Raw genomic sequence first — 17314 nt, forward strand, 5'->3', positions numbered from 1 at the left:
GTGAATGAGTCCGTGATTCGCGAACCATGAATTTGTGGGTGAACACTGTACATATTATTAGAGCTGGTTTTTGGAACCTATTTTTATTGGCATATATATAATTATGTTGCCTTTGTAAAAAAACATTCTATACTATCGGTCTCAAGGATACACCACCAATAGCATTCACTAGTCAGTCATAAGTGGAGAGGAATATAGTGATGGAATTCAAAAAAGTGTGAGATAAATTGAAGAACTAGGCCACTATTAGGCAGACATGCACAGTCTGGGCTGGATTCTATATAGGACACCCAGTCTCAGAAGCCGCCTAAGTGGCATTTGAGAATCACATATTGGCGTCCTATAGAGAATTGCATCTGTCCTCACAGACAGATGCCTAAGCCCGCCTAATAACCTGATTCTCTAACTGATGTCCATGTCACAGGCGCCGGTTAGAGAATCGGGTTGCCGCTGAGTTTATCGCTGGAAGGGATCTCCCTGCCATGATAAGTTTAGCAGCAACCTGTCCGCCACCCTCGCGATGACTACCAAGAGGAGGGATGCTCAGTTCATCCTGCCGGAACCCCCCACCCCCCATACTGCACCGGCTGGATGGATGCCTAGTCCCTCCTGCCGGAACCCCAGTATCCCCCCAACCAATAACTGATGGAACCTCCTCCCCGAACATAACTGGCAGGAGGGATGCTCAGTCCCTCCTGTCGGAACCCCCCATGGGGAGTGGCCTAAGGGATCAGGCCACTCCCAGTGCATCCCAGAATGCTCTGCAAATAGGGCCTAAGATTCTGGTTGGCCCAGGTGCCTAAGGCCCCTCCTATGGGAGGTGCCTTAAGTGCCTGGGACAATCAGGGCCTAATGCCCCTCCCAGGTGCATCCCACAACGTACTGGGAAGGGGCAGGCCCGCCATTCATGAGAAGGCAGGCCAGCCAGCTGAAGGCAATAAGGCTGCCTCCAGCCAGCCAACCTTTTAAGGTAGGGGGTTCCAGAGGGCTGGGGGGGGGGGTCCAGAGAGGCTGATAGGGTCCGGGAGTGATGAAGGGGGGATCTGGCGGGGTGACACCTGTGATGTTTGGAGGGTGGGGGTGGGTTCCAGCAAGAGGAACTGGGCATTCCTCCTATTAGCGATATACAGGGGGTTCTGTCAGTTGCCGGTGTTTTTCAGGGGAGGAGCATTTACAGCAGGAGGGACTGGGCATCCCTCCATCTTGCAATGTGAGGGGGTTTTCCGGCAGGAGGGACTGGGCATCCCTCCTGCCAGCGATCTTGGAGGGAGGAGGGTTTCCAGCAGTTGCCGGTGATGTTCGGGGTGGGGATGGGGTTAGCAGGAGGGACTGGCATCTCTCCTGCCTGTGATGTTCGGTGGGGTAGGCACAACCTGTAGGCACTCGGTTGGCACCTGCGCCTCTCCTTCTCTCCATGCCTCTTCCCTTCCAGCACCCCCTATTGGCAGCTCAGGGCCCCATCTGGAGGGCCTTCGTACATGTGTGGATATCGATGTGATGACATCATGCATGCTTGTGACATCATCACATCGACATCCACACACTTACGTTTAGTGTGCCGCAGCTTTGCAAAGTTTGTGAGAACCGTTTAATTTCATCCTGATCAAAGTAAAACACTGGTCCAGCACTGGTCGCCGTACATGAAGAAGGACACGGTACTACTCGAAATGGTCCAGAGAAGAGCGACTAAGATGGTTAAGGGGCTGGAAGAGTTGCCTTACAGCAAAAGATTAGAGAAACTGGGCATCTTCTCCCTCGAACAGAGGAGATTGAGAGGGGACATAATCGAAACATTCATGGTACTGAAAGGAATAGACTTAGTAAATAAAGACAGGTTGTTCACCCTCTCCAAGGTAGGGAGAACGAGAGGGCACTCTCTAAAATTGAAAGGGGATAGATTCCGTACTTCACCCAGAGAGTGGTAGAAAACTAGAACTGGAACGCTCTTCCGGAGTCTGTCATAGGGGAAAACATCCTCCAGAGATTCAAGACTAAGTCAGACAAGTTCCTGCTGAACCAAAACGTACGCAGGTAAGGCTAGCCTCGGTTTGGGCGCTGGTCTTTGACCTAAGGGCCACCGAGTGAGCAGACTGCTGGGCATGATGGACCACTGGTCTGACCCAGCAGCAGCAATTCTTATGTTCTTATGTACTTGTGAATTAGACCCATCCTTCCCTTTTCTTTACCAATTTTTGTGTTTAGTTTAGATATGGGAAGTGTACTCATTATTGATACTACCCTTATTGAATCACAAAACTAGGTATTTTAAATTCAACCTTGGATTCGTGTTGATGTAACCGCTAACCCTCTTATTTTGCTTATTTATGATGTTCAGCTCTGTACAATATATACTAAAATACTGCAATTCCCTTTTAGCTTGAAACTAAGGATGGTCACAAAACTAGCAATGGTACATAGGCTATTGCTTTATTCATTAGCAATACTTGGATATTCCAGTCACTGTATGATGCCAATTATAAAGCAGCAGGGGTGTAGAGCCAAATCAAGTAAATGATTGCTTGACACACAATGCTTGGTTCATATCCTGGAATTGCATCGTCATGTGCTATAAAACAGCAATTGGTCAATTCCCTGGAGGGCAATGGGCAAAATGTTTCCCCATATCATGCTTTTATTTAAAGTAAAATTTAATGAAATAAAGCATCCTTGTTTCTTTCCTTTCTCTTCCCTACTGGCTGACAGCCCAGATACCCAAATTGATCGTAGGCCAAAGGTTGTTGTAGCCGAGACTGAGTATATTTTTGATACTCTAAAATCCACAATGGTTGTCCTCTCAGTGGCATTCTTTCTTCTTTCTTCAAATGAAACACAATTATCTCTGCGATGAGCATACCCACGACCCCACAATTTCCATGGACCGAGGACAAGCACACAAGTTTTTTTCTAGAATGCAATGGATTGCAGCTAAGACTCAGAATAAGTCCATACACCAGTTTTATAAATCACCTAAGAGCAATAAATTCAAATGTACTTTTTAGCAATATATTTTTTCAGCAGATACTTATGGTGCAAGAGATAACATTTATGGAAGAATGAAATTACATGATGGCAGATTTTATATAGAATATAGATATTAGAACTGAGACCACTAAGTTGGAACGTCTCAAATTCCGCTAGCATTGTAGAAAAGGGTCTGCTAAGGTAATGTTTTTTTTGAGGGGATTCCCCCTAAAATGCATGCAGGATGTGTTATGTTCCAGCTACAGTTGGTGGCAACTTCCATTTTTTAAATGTCAACATCTCCAATATCAATGGAAGCATCTTGGCAACATACAGTATGTTGGCATAAAAATTACCCCTCATACTGTATGTATGTTGGCATTAAAAAAAGTACTCCAGATAAGTACTCCTTTAAAGTTAAATGTTTTTCATGGTAGCTTCATTTTGAAAACCAGTTTATTTGCATTGCACAAGGCTTTTTCTGATTAAAATATCAATCAAGGAGGTTTTTTCTGCCAGTGACTTAATTTTACCCCGTGATTGCTTCCACTTTGAATAGCCGCTGTGTCAGCAGGTGGAGGAGGGGCTCTGAGGCTTTTTCCTACCTCGAAGTGATTTTTAATGAAAAAGCCATTGTAAGTGCTGAATCCTGGTTTTCTGATGGCCCCATGAATGTTCATTGTGCTTATGATGGAGGCTCTAGGTCTTTCAGCTGGTATATATGTTTGTTGTGCAGCAAAATTTGAGAGGGTTGGTTATTTGGGATTTGCCATTAAAAAAAACAATGCTAATGCAAAAAACACCCACACATATACTATTATAACAACACCTTAACAATGTCAATAGTGCTCAGAACCAATTGAATGGTGTTTAAAGACCACAATGGGGTAAATCCCTGAAAAATGTGCCTTTAATGTTCAGTCACTGCACTTTGATCACTGTACATTTGTTTTTTGTTTTCACATTTTTAGATCACATTCACTGTGAAGTATCTTACGTGTGGGTTCTCTGAGGAAGCCTGGTCTGGCGAAACGCATCAGAACCTGGAGTTTTTGGACACCCAAGATGAGTACACAATAGTTTTTTGAATTATTTAAGTCTTTAAGTAATTGGAGTTATCACAACTAGTACAGTGATCAAAGTGCAGTGACTGAACATTAAAGGCACATTTTTCAGGGTTTTACCCTGTTGTGATCTTTAAACACCATTCAATTGGTTCTGAGCACTATTGACATTGTTAAGGTGTTCTTATAATAGTATATGTGTGGGTGGTTTTTGTATTAGCATTGACTCCAAGTATCACCCACGTGGTTATATCTTATCCCAAGTTTTGTTGTTTGGGTATTATAAAAAACAAAACATACTGTATGTCTTCTATTTCAAACACCTACACATTTATGTTTCCCTAAGCTTTCACAAAGCCAAATATCATTTGCCAGTATAGCAGCACTCTCAAAGTATTTGGATAGTACTACAATGCTGCTGCTAGAGATGGGGGTGGAGGTGGGGGGTGGGGGTAGGAAGAAGCCAAAACCTTGTATTCTGGGAAGAAAGAATGGCCCGAGGAGCTCACTACAAGGAAAGCACTTGACCAGGACCTGAAGCTGGACAATGGAGGGCTCTGGAGAAAAAATATCTCCATACAAAGAGTTTCCTGAACTATCTTCAATCAACTATATCATCAGGTTAGAACTGCATTTAAAAAAAACCCCAAAAGACAACTTGTGCCACAAATTGTTCTAATTTCACTAAAGAACTGCTCTGGCAATCTAGAGGGGAAGAGCATGTGAGTCACTCCTGAATGACATCAGTAACACTGTGATAAAAATGACACTTTTCTTGAGGCATTGTTCCTCAGGCATCATGCCACAGGGGCACGTGAAAGGCACAGATCACACCTCTTTGTGTGCCCCTTCATGTGCAATTTTGTGTGCAAGTTCAAATTTTATTTATAAACGGAAAGGAATTTGTAAGAAAAAACTGGCGAGTTTGACATTTTATACATTGTTTATAGCTATTATCAACCAGAGAAGAATTGACTTTCTTTTATATAGTATAATATGCCATTTGCTTTTGGGGGTGTGCGGTTTTATCGGTTTGAAATAGAGAATGACACGGGGGAAAAATCTGTCCCCGTCACCGGACCACCGTCTCCTTCACCGCCCCGTCCCCGCAACATCCACCCTACCCACTCGCCACCTCACTGCCCTTCGGCACCCCTCGCACGGTTCGTGCCTCTCCCTCCCTTCCCCATACCTTCGCGGCATGTTTTAAGGTTTGAGTAGCTTGTTGAAAGCCGCCAGAGTGTTCGTGCAGTTGCGTGCATGTGTGGGCGGAAGCTTCTCTTCTGATGCAATCGAAGTTGCATCAGAGGAGAAGCTTCTGCTTACATATGCATGCGACTGCACATATGCTCTGGCAGCTTTCAACAAGTCTCAAACCTTAAAACGCGCTGCGAAGGTAAGGGGAGGGAGGGAGATAGATAGATTCAGGTAGGTAGGAAGGAGGGAGGGGGCCATGCGCAATTGGTGACCATGTGCGTTCCCTCCCTTAACTGTGGGGACAAGGCCATTCACCACTCCACGGGTGGGGGGGGGGTGGATGGCCTTGTCCCCATACCTGCGGTGAGCACTTTTCCCCCCTCTACCATTTTGCCGGATTACCCGCAGCTACTCGTGGCTAGCCGCAGGTAACATCCACCGTGTCATTCTCTAGTTTGAATATCTTAGCTATGTGGAAATTGTCTCATTAGAAGAATGTGCTAATTAATTGGGACTTTAGACAAGTATTACAAATGATAGTGTTGTAGGTGGATTACTGTAATGGAATCTATCTAGGTTTACTTCTAACATGTATCAAAGCATTACAAACTATACAGAACTCAGCTGCTCGGTTGTTGATGCAAATCTCTCACTATGAACACATTTCTCCATCTTAAAAAAATTACATTGGCTGCCAATATTATTTCGTGTTCAATTTAAGATTCTAAAACTTGTCCAACAGGGTGTTTAGGACACCTTGCCAAATTATTTGGCCAAATGCTTCACATTGTGCAGCCCACCGAGAGCACTAAGATCTGAAAATCATTGGTTGCTTGATACAAGGAAAACGAGCAGCGAGTGTCAGATATGTGCAAACTAAAACATCTTGTTTCTCAACCACTAGGCCAGTTTTATGGAATGCCATGACTGGCGCTTTGAGGCTTGGTAAAAATTTGCTGCAATTTAGAAAATTGCTCAAAACCTATCTTTCTGCTCAGGCCTTCTTTGGTTATCCCTTTGCCTCTCTGAAAATGATGATATTTACCTCTTTTAAGACCGTTATAATATATTATTAGTTATTCTGATCCCAAATTTTCATCTGCTTGCATGTGGTTCGTTTAAAATGTATGTGTCTAAAATTATGTGCAGTACGCTAAACGGTGAGTTGTTTTGGAGAAAAGTGGATTATAAATGTTTTAAATAAATAAATTAGCTAATAGATGTAGCCCAACTTTTTAATCTGACAAATAACATCCCAAATTAATCATTGGCCAAACAACATGACATGGGGATTTGATAATTATTTAAATGAGATGTTTAATTCTATTGATGCCATTACAGGTTATGGGAAATATAATAATAAACATCAACCCTTCCTCCCCTTTACAAAACTGTGCGCTCATAGGAATTCTATAAGCGTCAGAGCTGTTACTACTGCGGCCAGCACTAAAAATGCTATCGTGGTTTTGTAAAAGTGGGGAGGGGGCCTTAGTGTGCTGTTTATGTGTCTGTTGTGACCATAAATGGTTGACTTTCCATTTTCTTAATAGAGTTGCAAAAAAAAAAAAAAAAAAATCCCAATTTCAGATAATAGCATCTGTAATATAATATAATACAAATTCCAATATACCAATTATCCACTATGCATCTTAGCTGTAGTTTTATACAGAAGAAGAGGGGGAAAAGACCTCAGACACCCTTCAAATCATGTCTCATTGCAAAAGCTGATCAATGTAATATAGTAAGTGAATGCAGTTTACAGAATTATATGGCGCAGGACCTGCTTACATTGAAAGTTGGTCCTCAACCTGGCAGCTAGGCTTCAATGCTAAGAAATGTAAAGTCATGCACCTCGGAAGCGGAAATCCATGCAGGACGTACTTCTTGAATGGAGAAACTTTAACTAGGACTTCAGCAGAACGAGATTTAGGAGTAATTATCAGTGCAGACATGAAAACTGCCAATCAAGTGGAGAAGGCTTCATCTAAGGCAAGGCAGATATTGGGTTGTATCAACAGAAGTTTCGTCAGCCGAAAGCCTGAAGTCATAATGCCGTTGTACAGGGCCATGGTGAGACCTCATCTTGAGTACTGTGTGCAATTCTGGAGGCCACATTACAGTAAAGATGTGCGCAGAATTGAATCGGTTCAGCAGACGGCCACCAGGATGATCTCGGGGCTCAAGGGTCTCTCGTATGAAGAGAGACTGAACAAATTGCAGCTCTACACTCTCGAGGAACGTAGGGAGAGGGGAGACATGATCGAAACATTTAAGTACCTCACGGGACGTGTCGAAGTGGAAGATGATATTTTCTTTCTCATGGGACCCTCGGCCACAAGAAGGCACCCGCTCAAACTCAGGGGCGGAAAATTTAATGGCGACACCAGAAAGTATTTCTTCACAGAGAGAGTGGTTGATCATTGGAACAAGCTTCCAGTACAGGTGATTGAGGCAGACAGCGTGCCAGACTTTAAGAATAAATGGGATACCCATGTGGGATCCCTACGAGGGTCAAGATAAGAAAATTGGGTCATTAGGGCATAGTGGGCAGACATGATGGGCTGTAGCCTTTTTCTGCCATCATCTTCTATGTTTCTATGTAATTGAATGGGACATCCATTTAATCATCGGTCTAAAAAACCCTCTTAAGCTTTTCATCAATTTTTCTTTTTTTTTCGATTTACCTTTCTTTTTTGTTTTATTTATTTTGTTGATGACAAATAGATATATAAACTCAAAATCAAGAAAGACTCATCTTGGTTGGAAAGGTCTTGATCCCAACAGGACCCATTTCACCCTAAGCTTCTTCAGGGAATCAGTGAAAAAGTTCCAGCCTAGGAACTGGTATCGCACACCAGTTCCTTCTTCAATTACCAACCACAGCAAGCTTTATCACAAGTTGTGGAATGGTGCAGGCACTCTATTGATGCTAGTAACTTCAAACTTGTAACATATTAGTCTCACCATTGGCATGTGGCCATTAAACACAGTTACCGCAGAAGCCCTTACCAACACCTATTTTATAGGCAGTAAGAACCCATGTGCTAATGCCACACTAGTCAATTATCATGTGGCAGTGCTTCACACGCTGATTAGCTGTCATTAGCTGATTAGCTGTCATTCTCTTCCCCCAAACATGCACCCCCTTGGAGAAAATTATGAAAAATAGTGTTAGTATGTGGTGTACATGTGCAAATAGGAAAATTTATTGCAGGATGCCAGTACATGTCCTGCGGTAAGCACTTTTAATGTACAGTAAGCATGCACAAGTGCTTACTATAGTTTAGCAAAAAAAAACATTTAATGAATTTTCAGAAAGATGAAAAAATTAATTATTCCTCAGTTCCAATTCAATGTTATTATCTAAATGTAAGGTTGATGTGGAATAAGGTTCCCATTATTACAGACTGATTTGAGAAACATCGACTAGATTTCGTGTTTCTAAATGAAAAATGGATGCAATCAGAAAAAGATCCTTTATGAAAAAATGAATCAAGGTGAGCCTGATTGACGTGTGCAGTATGTCAGAACTAGAAACATTAGTTTTCTAGATAAATGATATGTTAGACCCATTGAACAGCAAATTATTTTATTGTCTCCCAGGCAAATGGTCATTAGCTTCTTAGGGTGCAGTTTCATAGTTGTCTATATATTCTGTTTTAAGTATGTGGTTACTTATTCTATAGTGGGAGAGAGTGTATCTGGGTTCTTTGTGTGCGCAAAAAGACATGCTTTTCTGTTGGCATTGCCTGTGCAGGACTGACCTGTACTAATCTGGCTTGTTTAGTTTTACAATAGTTTTACAATAGGGTTAGAAAGGGAATGGGGTGCAAGGTAAATCGGTCAGCTAATTTTAAAGCTATATCAAGGAAAGCAAATTGAATTGTATCAAATAAAAAAAACAATTCAATTTGCAAAATCAGATTGAATTGAATCAAAAAAAATTTTTCTTGAATCAGACAGCTCCAATCTATATGTGGGTGTGAGGGAAAATATCACAAGCAATGAGCATTCCTTTCATCAGTTAATCATCCAATGTACTCCAGTGACCTGGAGATTCATCCCCTATGATCTCAGTCTCTCACATTAGATTAGCAAACAAAACATACTTGAATGTTTCAATTTAGTTCTCGTGAAAATTCATTCTGCAACTCACCCTGAGTTTAGAGGGCTTTATGACGTCCAATGAATTATCAGTTCATAAAAGATTCCCAAGTCCTTCTTCATTTTTGTTTGGATCAGTGTCCAGGATTTTCTCACATACCCATCAAATCCTAACCCTCCAACAGAGCACAGGGACTAGGAGGAAGTCACCACCCATATACAGCAATCATATGGTTTTCCTCCCCAATTCCCTCCTGCCCCTTCCCTCTCAAATGTCTCTGGGGTTAGTTGTCTACTTCCATATCTTCTTCCTGGCCTGATGCTTCCTCAAATTCCATAGGAAAATTCTCCCTCTTTTCCTCCCCGAGTCTCCCACACCGGTTCCTCTTCTTCCTTGAGGGGTTCAACACAAATCAACCTCCCTTCTTTTCACTTTAAGGGCATTTCCTTAGGTTTTCCTTTAGACCCCTTGCCTTCCTCGTGACTCCTACATCTGGATTGGGTTGACTTTTTCCAGGATCTAAGAAACGGCCTTGGTGGTCTCTAACTTAAAGGTGGCATCTTAGGAGAGAGAGAAAAAAAAGACAATAGAAAGATATATAAATTATCCCAATTGTATTAGATGCCAATGGCCTAATTAAAACTAATTTCTAAGTGCATCTTGATATATTTCCTGTTCATATTTTACCTTATGAATGGCATAAGAAGGAAGCTCTCTTTGAAACAATGCAGGTGAATATGAGAGACTGTAATAATCTCCATTCTATCTTGGCATTGCAGTGAGGCTCATTACTGTCATTGTAGGTGTAAAATTAACCAATTTTAATTCAGGGGTGGGGGATTAAATTTATGGGTAGGGAGTCTTGGATCAAGAGATGAGGGGTCTTAATCAAAGTGGTGAAGGATTGGATTGGGTGCTGAAGGATCTTTGATTGGGTCATTGATTGGGAAGTGATATTTTGGGGAAGGAATCAGGGGATGTAGGCTATTTTTTTCAAGCAGTTTAAAAGGTAACAGGCCTTCTCTCTTTGCATTCTTACAGCGAGGTACTTGTGATATTCCCAGATGAAATTTAGAGCAGAAATTATTAACTGATAGTACTGAGATACCAGCGATTCACATGATAAATTTCTCTGTGGTAAAATGTGATACTTCACTAGAGCTTGGTAATTATTGACCTATGTCTGTAGTACATTTCAGTGAGATAGTTTGTAAAAATATGGGGGTAAGTTGAGTAAAGATACAATTACTGGTTCATTTATCAGTGGCTGTGGGTGTCTCCATATTTCATGCAGTCACTTTCTATTGGCATGTACCTCCATGTGATATGCTTATTTTGATTTGTCAATAGCATGGAAAAAGTGTTAAGGGCTATGGCTGAAAATGAGTTCATGTTTTTCCTTCTGCCTAAGCATTTTGACAGTTTTCAATTGCTGAGTTTTTCTTTCTCATGTGAATATTACTTTGACAGGTGTACACCCACGAGGTGTTTAATGTCTTAGATGTGGGAGATTTTAATGGACAGTATGGTTCATTACCTGAATGATTTTCTCTTTGCTGTTCCAGAATAGGCCGAGGCATAGCTGAAAGTTTTTTCAGGAAGCAAAATGGATCAGAGCAGGGCTTAATTTGTAGGTGAACAGAAAGTGGAATTCTTAGGAAACAGACAAATCAGAGGGGGGTGGGCAGGCTACTGACAGCAGAAGGGCAGAATCAGGAAGTGACTATTTTCTGATCTGTTCAAGGCTCACCTCTTTCCCCTGTCTTCCCTATAGACTACACGAAAGGGAAGGGCTAGACTAGAGCATAACAATTCTGCTGATCTGTAGTCTGCAAAGAAATGGTGCAGGGGTGTTCAATGTGGGTTTTCAAGAACCACAATGCAATCAGTTTTTCAGGATTTCCACAATGAATACGCTTGAGATGTTTTTGTATACAATGGAGGCAGTGCATAGAAATAAATCTCATTCATATTCATAGGGTAATAAGTAGAAATAAAACAAAAAAAAAACATTAAGGAAAAAAAAATACCTTTTTTATTGGACTAATATAATGTAGTTTATGGTTAGCTTTCGAAGGTAACCCCTTCTTCCTTAGATCTGAGTATAGTAGTCTAAAAATTCACATTGCATAAGATGCATTCTTTTGCCAGTAAGCTTAAGTTTTTGTGTTAGTTTGCACCAATGGAGAGTGCCTTCTTACTGTGGCTATTCAACATAATAGCCTGTTTTAGGAAGAAAGATGTTATATTAGAACAGTGTTATCTAATGTGTGACTCCCAGAGTCCTCCGCTGAGACCCTCAAACAGCTGGCTGAAATGCTCTTCAAGTCCTGTGAATGCATTAATTTCAATCTTACACATTTGATACAATAACTGCAAATAATCTCTTAAGTGTGTTACTCAGGTATGTGAAAATCCAAAATGAAGTGTTGTAGACTTAGAGCTGTCTAATTTCTGTAAACGAACTGGGGTCCAAACTGCTCTATGAAACAAGAAAAACCAAGTTTGTCTCATAGATGCCGACGCCGTACTTCTCATCCTCCAAGCCCAAATATGTGGCCATTGAGACGCAGTAATTTGATGCTTTATCTCAATGCTCCAAATGTCACGCAGACCAGTCTTTTGTTTCTTATTTAAAAATCCAGATATTAATTTATACCACTGAGCGGCCTGGTGTCCCAGAATTCCACCTGAAAACATAAGACTGGCAAACTATGCTGATTAGTTAGATTTTTCCATTCAGGAAACCCTTCCTGAATGGCCTGCTTCAACTGCAACCATCTATAATTTTGTGATTTGCTAAGACCAAATTTGTGTTGCAATTGTGAAAAGTCAAGCAGCTCACCATCTGATATTACATCATCCAAAGTGCGTATACCTGCCTTTATCCAGTGTTTCCAGATGACCTTAAACCCGCCAATTTGAATCTTGGAGTTCAGCCAGAGGGACTGACACATGGATTTATGGATTGAAATAGTGGTAAATTATTGATATATCTTAAAGTTTGCCATGTGTCTAATAAAATTCTATTGTCCTTATACAATCTAGGTAATTTGATACTTAGAACGTGACCTAATCGCAGTTGAGACATGAGTTGCCAGTCTTGAAAGAGCTACATTAAGCAAGGCTCATGAAAATATATATATATATATTGCATAGATAACTTCATTTCCAAAAGGTTAAGAACAAAAGAGATACAGACCACAGCATGGCTTCTAGTTCAGACCAAATAGATGCCTCTAGCTGCACAATGGTGACCTCATTGTGAGATCATCAAGGTGCACCTGGAAGGTAGAATGCTACTAATAAAATAGGAATATGTGCATGGGAAGCTGACCATGCTTGGGATTTGAACCCTTAACCTTTGGAAGATGAGAACAGGACTTTTACCCATTGAGCCACAGCAATTTCCATTCACTTAGGTGCCTGAAATATAGACAAGGGTTTTAAAGGTCTACATTTCAGGTGCCTTAGTTTTTGGAGAATTGCACTTAGCAGAGCCGGTCATGCTCTGCCCACAGAAACACCCACTTAGGTGTTAGGCACCGCTAAGTGCCATGCAATCTTTTACAGAACTGGATAGGCGCCTATCACCAAAATATTATTATTATTATTTTTTTTTTTTTACCAATTATTAAGGCTATTAAAGGTATTCAGCCAATTAAGTTAGGTGCCTAAGAGGTGCTTAACTTTAGGTGTCCTTTATAGTATCAGCTCCTATATGCACATCATTTGCAGAAATAGCATGATACTTGGTTCTAGCTGGGGCAAAGTTGTGATATATATGTTTATTTTATTATGCATATACACTTACACCTTCTGACAAAGTGTAAAGTTATGATATCATTTGTGCACTGTTAGGGATAGTTTTGAGGTTCTGTTTCACAGAGGCACATAGACATATGTGCAATTTCAGATCCTACTAAAAAAAAAAAAATAAAGCCATAATTGTCTGGAGTAGTGAAAATGATAGAGGCCGGTGGCACCTGATAGACCAACCATTTTCAAGGATGACAGTCCACTTGGCCAAATGCATGTGAAGTGGTCTTCAAAAGCTCATACCTCAATAAATTTATTAGTCTATCAGATGCTACTATCCTCTATCAATTTCTATCCTACTCTGAAAAACAATGGAATCTCTTTTCTGGGTGGATGCAGGATGCCTGGAAAGAACTGTGTATCGTAAATCAGTGGAGAAAAACAATCTGCTAAGATTAGATAATCATCATCTGAAGTGTTTAAAACTGTTCCTTCCAATTGTTCCACTTTTAAGAACAAGAAACAATTTTATTCTGACAAGAATTTTGAAGTTCAGGTTTATCCAGTATCAGATAGGAGGAAACTGTATTTGAGAGCTAAATAGGTGAATTATGATTTACTAGTCCAAGTTAATGAAAAGCAGCCCATGCAGAAACACATCTGTGTGCTCTAATATTCTAATTTATCATCTTTAATTATTTAAGAGCATATATAAACATTGGAATATTTTACCATTACATTATATTTTTAGATTGAGTCCTTGATTAGCTTACTCAAGAGGCAAGAATATTCATGATTTCGTGGTGCATTTGGATATGAATGATGAAGGTCACTCTTTAACCGTAGATCTAACACTTGTCCACAGTTTATGTGGCAAACATTTGTTTTGGGGACAGACAAAGAGTTGCTAACAATGAACTTATTCAGGCACACACACAAAGGACCTGATATTCAGCTGGTGGCGATAAGCGTTTTACTGACCACCGCTGGCATTAAACCGGGAAATTCAATGCCAGGCCTTGTCCAGCCTTCGGCACTGAATTTCTGAGTTTTTCGAGCTGGCTAATGCATAGCCGGTGTTTAAGTGCTAATATTCACTTAAGAAATTTGCATTTATATATCATTTTTCACATCTCATTTAGCCTTCAGAAAAATGTTGAAAACATATCTTTTTGGTAAATATCATGACTAATTCATTGTGATCTACTACATTGTTATTATTTCTTGATCAGTAAACCACACAGAACCGTGAAGTCACTGCAGTATATAAGAATCTATGTTATGCTATTCAATTATGATAGGATAGGAAACAGAGAGTGGGGTGCCGCAGGGTTCGGTGCTTGGACCCGTGCTATTTATAAACAACCTGGAAATTGGTACAAGTGAGGTGATTAAATCTGCAGACGATACGAAGTTATTCAGAGTAGTGAAGACGCAGGAGGATTGTGAAGACCTGCAATATGACTTAAGCACGCTTGAGAAATTGGCTGCTACATGGCAAATAAGGTTTAACATGGATAAGTGTAAGGTGATGCATGTTGGTAACAAAAATCTTAGACACGAATACAGGATGTCCGGTGCAGTACTTGAAGAGACCCCCCAGGAAAGAAACTTGGGAGTACTGGTCAACAAGTCAATGTAACTGTGCAGCGGTGGCAAAAAGTGTGAACAGAATGCCAGGAATGATTAAAAAGGGGATCAGGAAAAGATCAGAGAGGGTTATCATGCCGCTGAACCGGGCCATGGTGCGCCCTCACCTGGAATACTGCATCCAGCACTGGTCACCGTACATGAAGAAGGACACAGTTCTACTCGAAAGGGTCCAGAGAAGAGCGACTAAAATGGTTAAGGGGCTGGAGGAGTTGCCATACAGTGAGTGATTAGACAAACTGGGCCTCTTCTCCCTTGAAAAGAGGAGACTGAGAGGGGACATGATCGAAACATTCAAGATAATGAAGGGAATAGACTTAGTAGATAATGCAGGTTGTTCACCCTCTCCAAGGAAGAGAGAATGAGAGGGCACTCTCTAAAGTTAAAAGGGGATAGATTCCGTACAAATGTAAGAAAGTTCTTCTTCAACAGAGAGTGGTAAAAAACTGGAACGCTCTTCTGGAGGCTGTTATAGGGGAAAACACCCTTCAGGGATTCAAGACGAAGTTAGACAAGTTCCTGCTGAACCAGAACTTATGCAGGTAAGGCAAGTCTCAGTTAGGGCACTGGTCTTTGACCTAAGGGCTGCCGCATGAGCGGACTGCTGGGCACAATGGACCACTGATCTGACCCAGCAGCGGCAATTCTTATGTTCTTATGTTTTATATTTATTTAAGATTTGATATACTGCTCCTGCATTTTACTGACCTAAGCGGTTTACAAAATATCAAACTAAAATGAAATTAGGTACTTGAGAAAAACTACCCTATCTGTCTCGAAGACTCACAATCTAGCTAAAGTACCTGATAAACTAAAAATATGTAATGTAACACATTTCCAAGCTCAAAAATTAAAGACATAGAAAATAGAAATAATGAAAGAAGCTAAAAAATAAAATAAAACAAATTTAAGAGATAGAAAAGTCTCTGAAGCAGCCTGATAGCAAACAGTCATATTTTAGTGCAGGTCTTAATACAACTCCCGGCACAGTACACTTCACAGATCCGTCACTGGCAGAGCTTGAGAGCATCAAAGAAATTAACATTTCTAAAACATATCCACTAAAACTGTTATATGAAATAAATAAACACAAATCAACACAAATCAGTACAAATTAATACAAATTAAGGCAGATTGCGGTCCCCATTTCATTATTCAATTCGGGAGAGCCATTTGAAAAAAATGTGCTTTTCGATGTCTGTTAAAATTTTGAAATGATTCTTCCTTCTACTGGTAAATTGTTCGACAATATTGGAATCAAGTAGAAAAATGCACCATTTCTGGTTGAGGCATGATGAGCCTTTGAGATATGGGGAACAGCTACTCTATTGTCAGTTAAAGATCTCAACGAGTGACTAGGTGTGTCAAATAACACTAGATTAGAGAGATATAATGGTTGTAACTCAAATAATATCCTATGTACCAGCATCAGGATTTTAAATTTAATTCTAAATTCCATTGGTAACCAATGGAATTTCAAATATAATGGAGTTACATGATCATAGATGTGTGTGCGACATAACAGCCGAATTGCCACATTTTGTACTGTTTGTAAACGTTTCAGTTGCCCTACTGTTATTCCTGCATAAACCAAGTTGCCATAATCCAATTTAGATAGAACAAAAGCATGGATTCAACTAAGTATGTAACGATTTCTCATCCTGGAAATCTCAAATAGCTCTAAGTTGTCTTAATGCCCCAAATCCTTTCGCAACTGTAGATGAAACCTGCTTCTCAAAATTCAAATGACAGTCAATTATAATTCCCAAATACTTAAAACTATCTACTATCTCTATAGGCTAATAGTATAGTGAAAGATCTAGATGTGGTGTTGCCTTGTCACTGGAAATACAACATGCTACTGTTTTTGACATTCAATACTAGTCCATGTTCCCCCAACCATTCTTCTATCCTATCCAAACCATCCAAAAGAGGGCTCAGATCCAATGTTGAAGGGGATAAATCATATACCAACAAAATATCATCTTACAAGAGGACTCAAAAATATATTAAACAGAATAGGTGAAAGGGCTAAGCCTTGTGGTACCCCACAGTCCAATAACTAATCACTGGTTGTTGATCCATCCGTAACTACTCTAAAAGTGTGATCCCGGAGAAAGGCTGCAAACCAATTCCAAACCACTCCTATTAAACCTATCTCATGGAGCAATCTCAATAGAAGTTCATGGCACATTGATTGCCACTGGCTAATCATTTACTGCATGAGGCAAATTTAAAACAGGGCACCTAAGTATGAGTGTCCTACAAGCTACCTGTTTTATAAAGGTCAATATCAAATATAACATAATATAATATTTTCCCCACCTTTTACTAAGCCGCAGTAGAGATTCCTTGCCTGGAGTGCTAAATGCTCCAATGCTCATAGGAATGCTATGAGCATCGGAGTATTTAGTACTCTGGACTGTGGTAGAAACCTCTATCGCAGCTTAGTAAAAAGTGGGAGGGGGGATTTTTATTCTGAAAAACCTTTCAGTTCTATGCGGATAACAAAATAAGAAACCGCACTAACACAGTAAGGTACAAAATCACAATCAACATAACAAAACATATCAACCAG

This window comes from Geotrypetes seraphini, chromosome 7, assembly GCF_902459505.1.
Source record: "Geotrypetes seraphini chromosome 7, aGeoSer1.1, whole genome shotgun sequence".
NCBI lineage: Eukaryota > Metazoa > Chordata > Amphibia > Gymnophiona > Dermophiidae > Geotrypetes > Geotrypetes seraphini.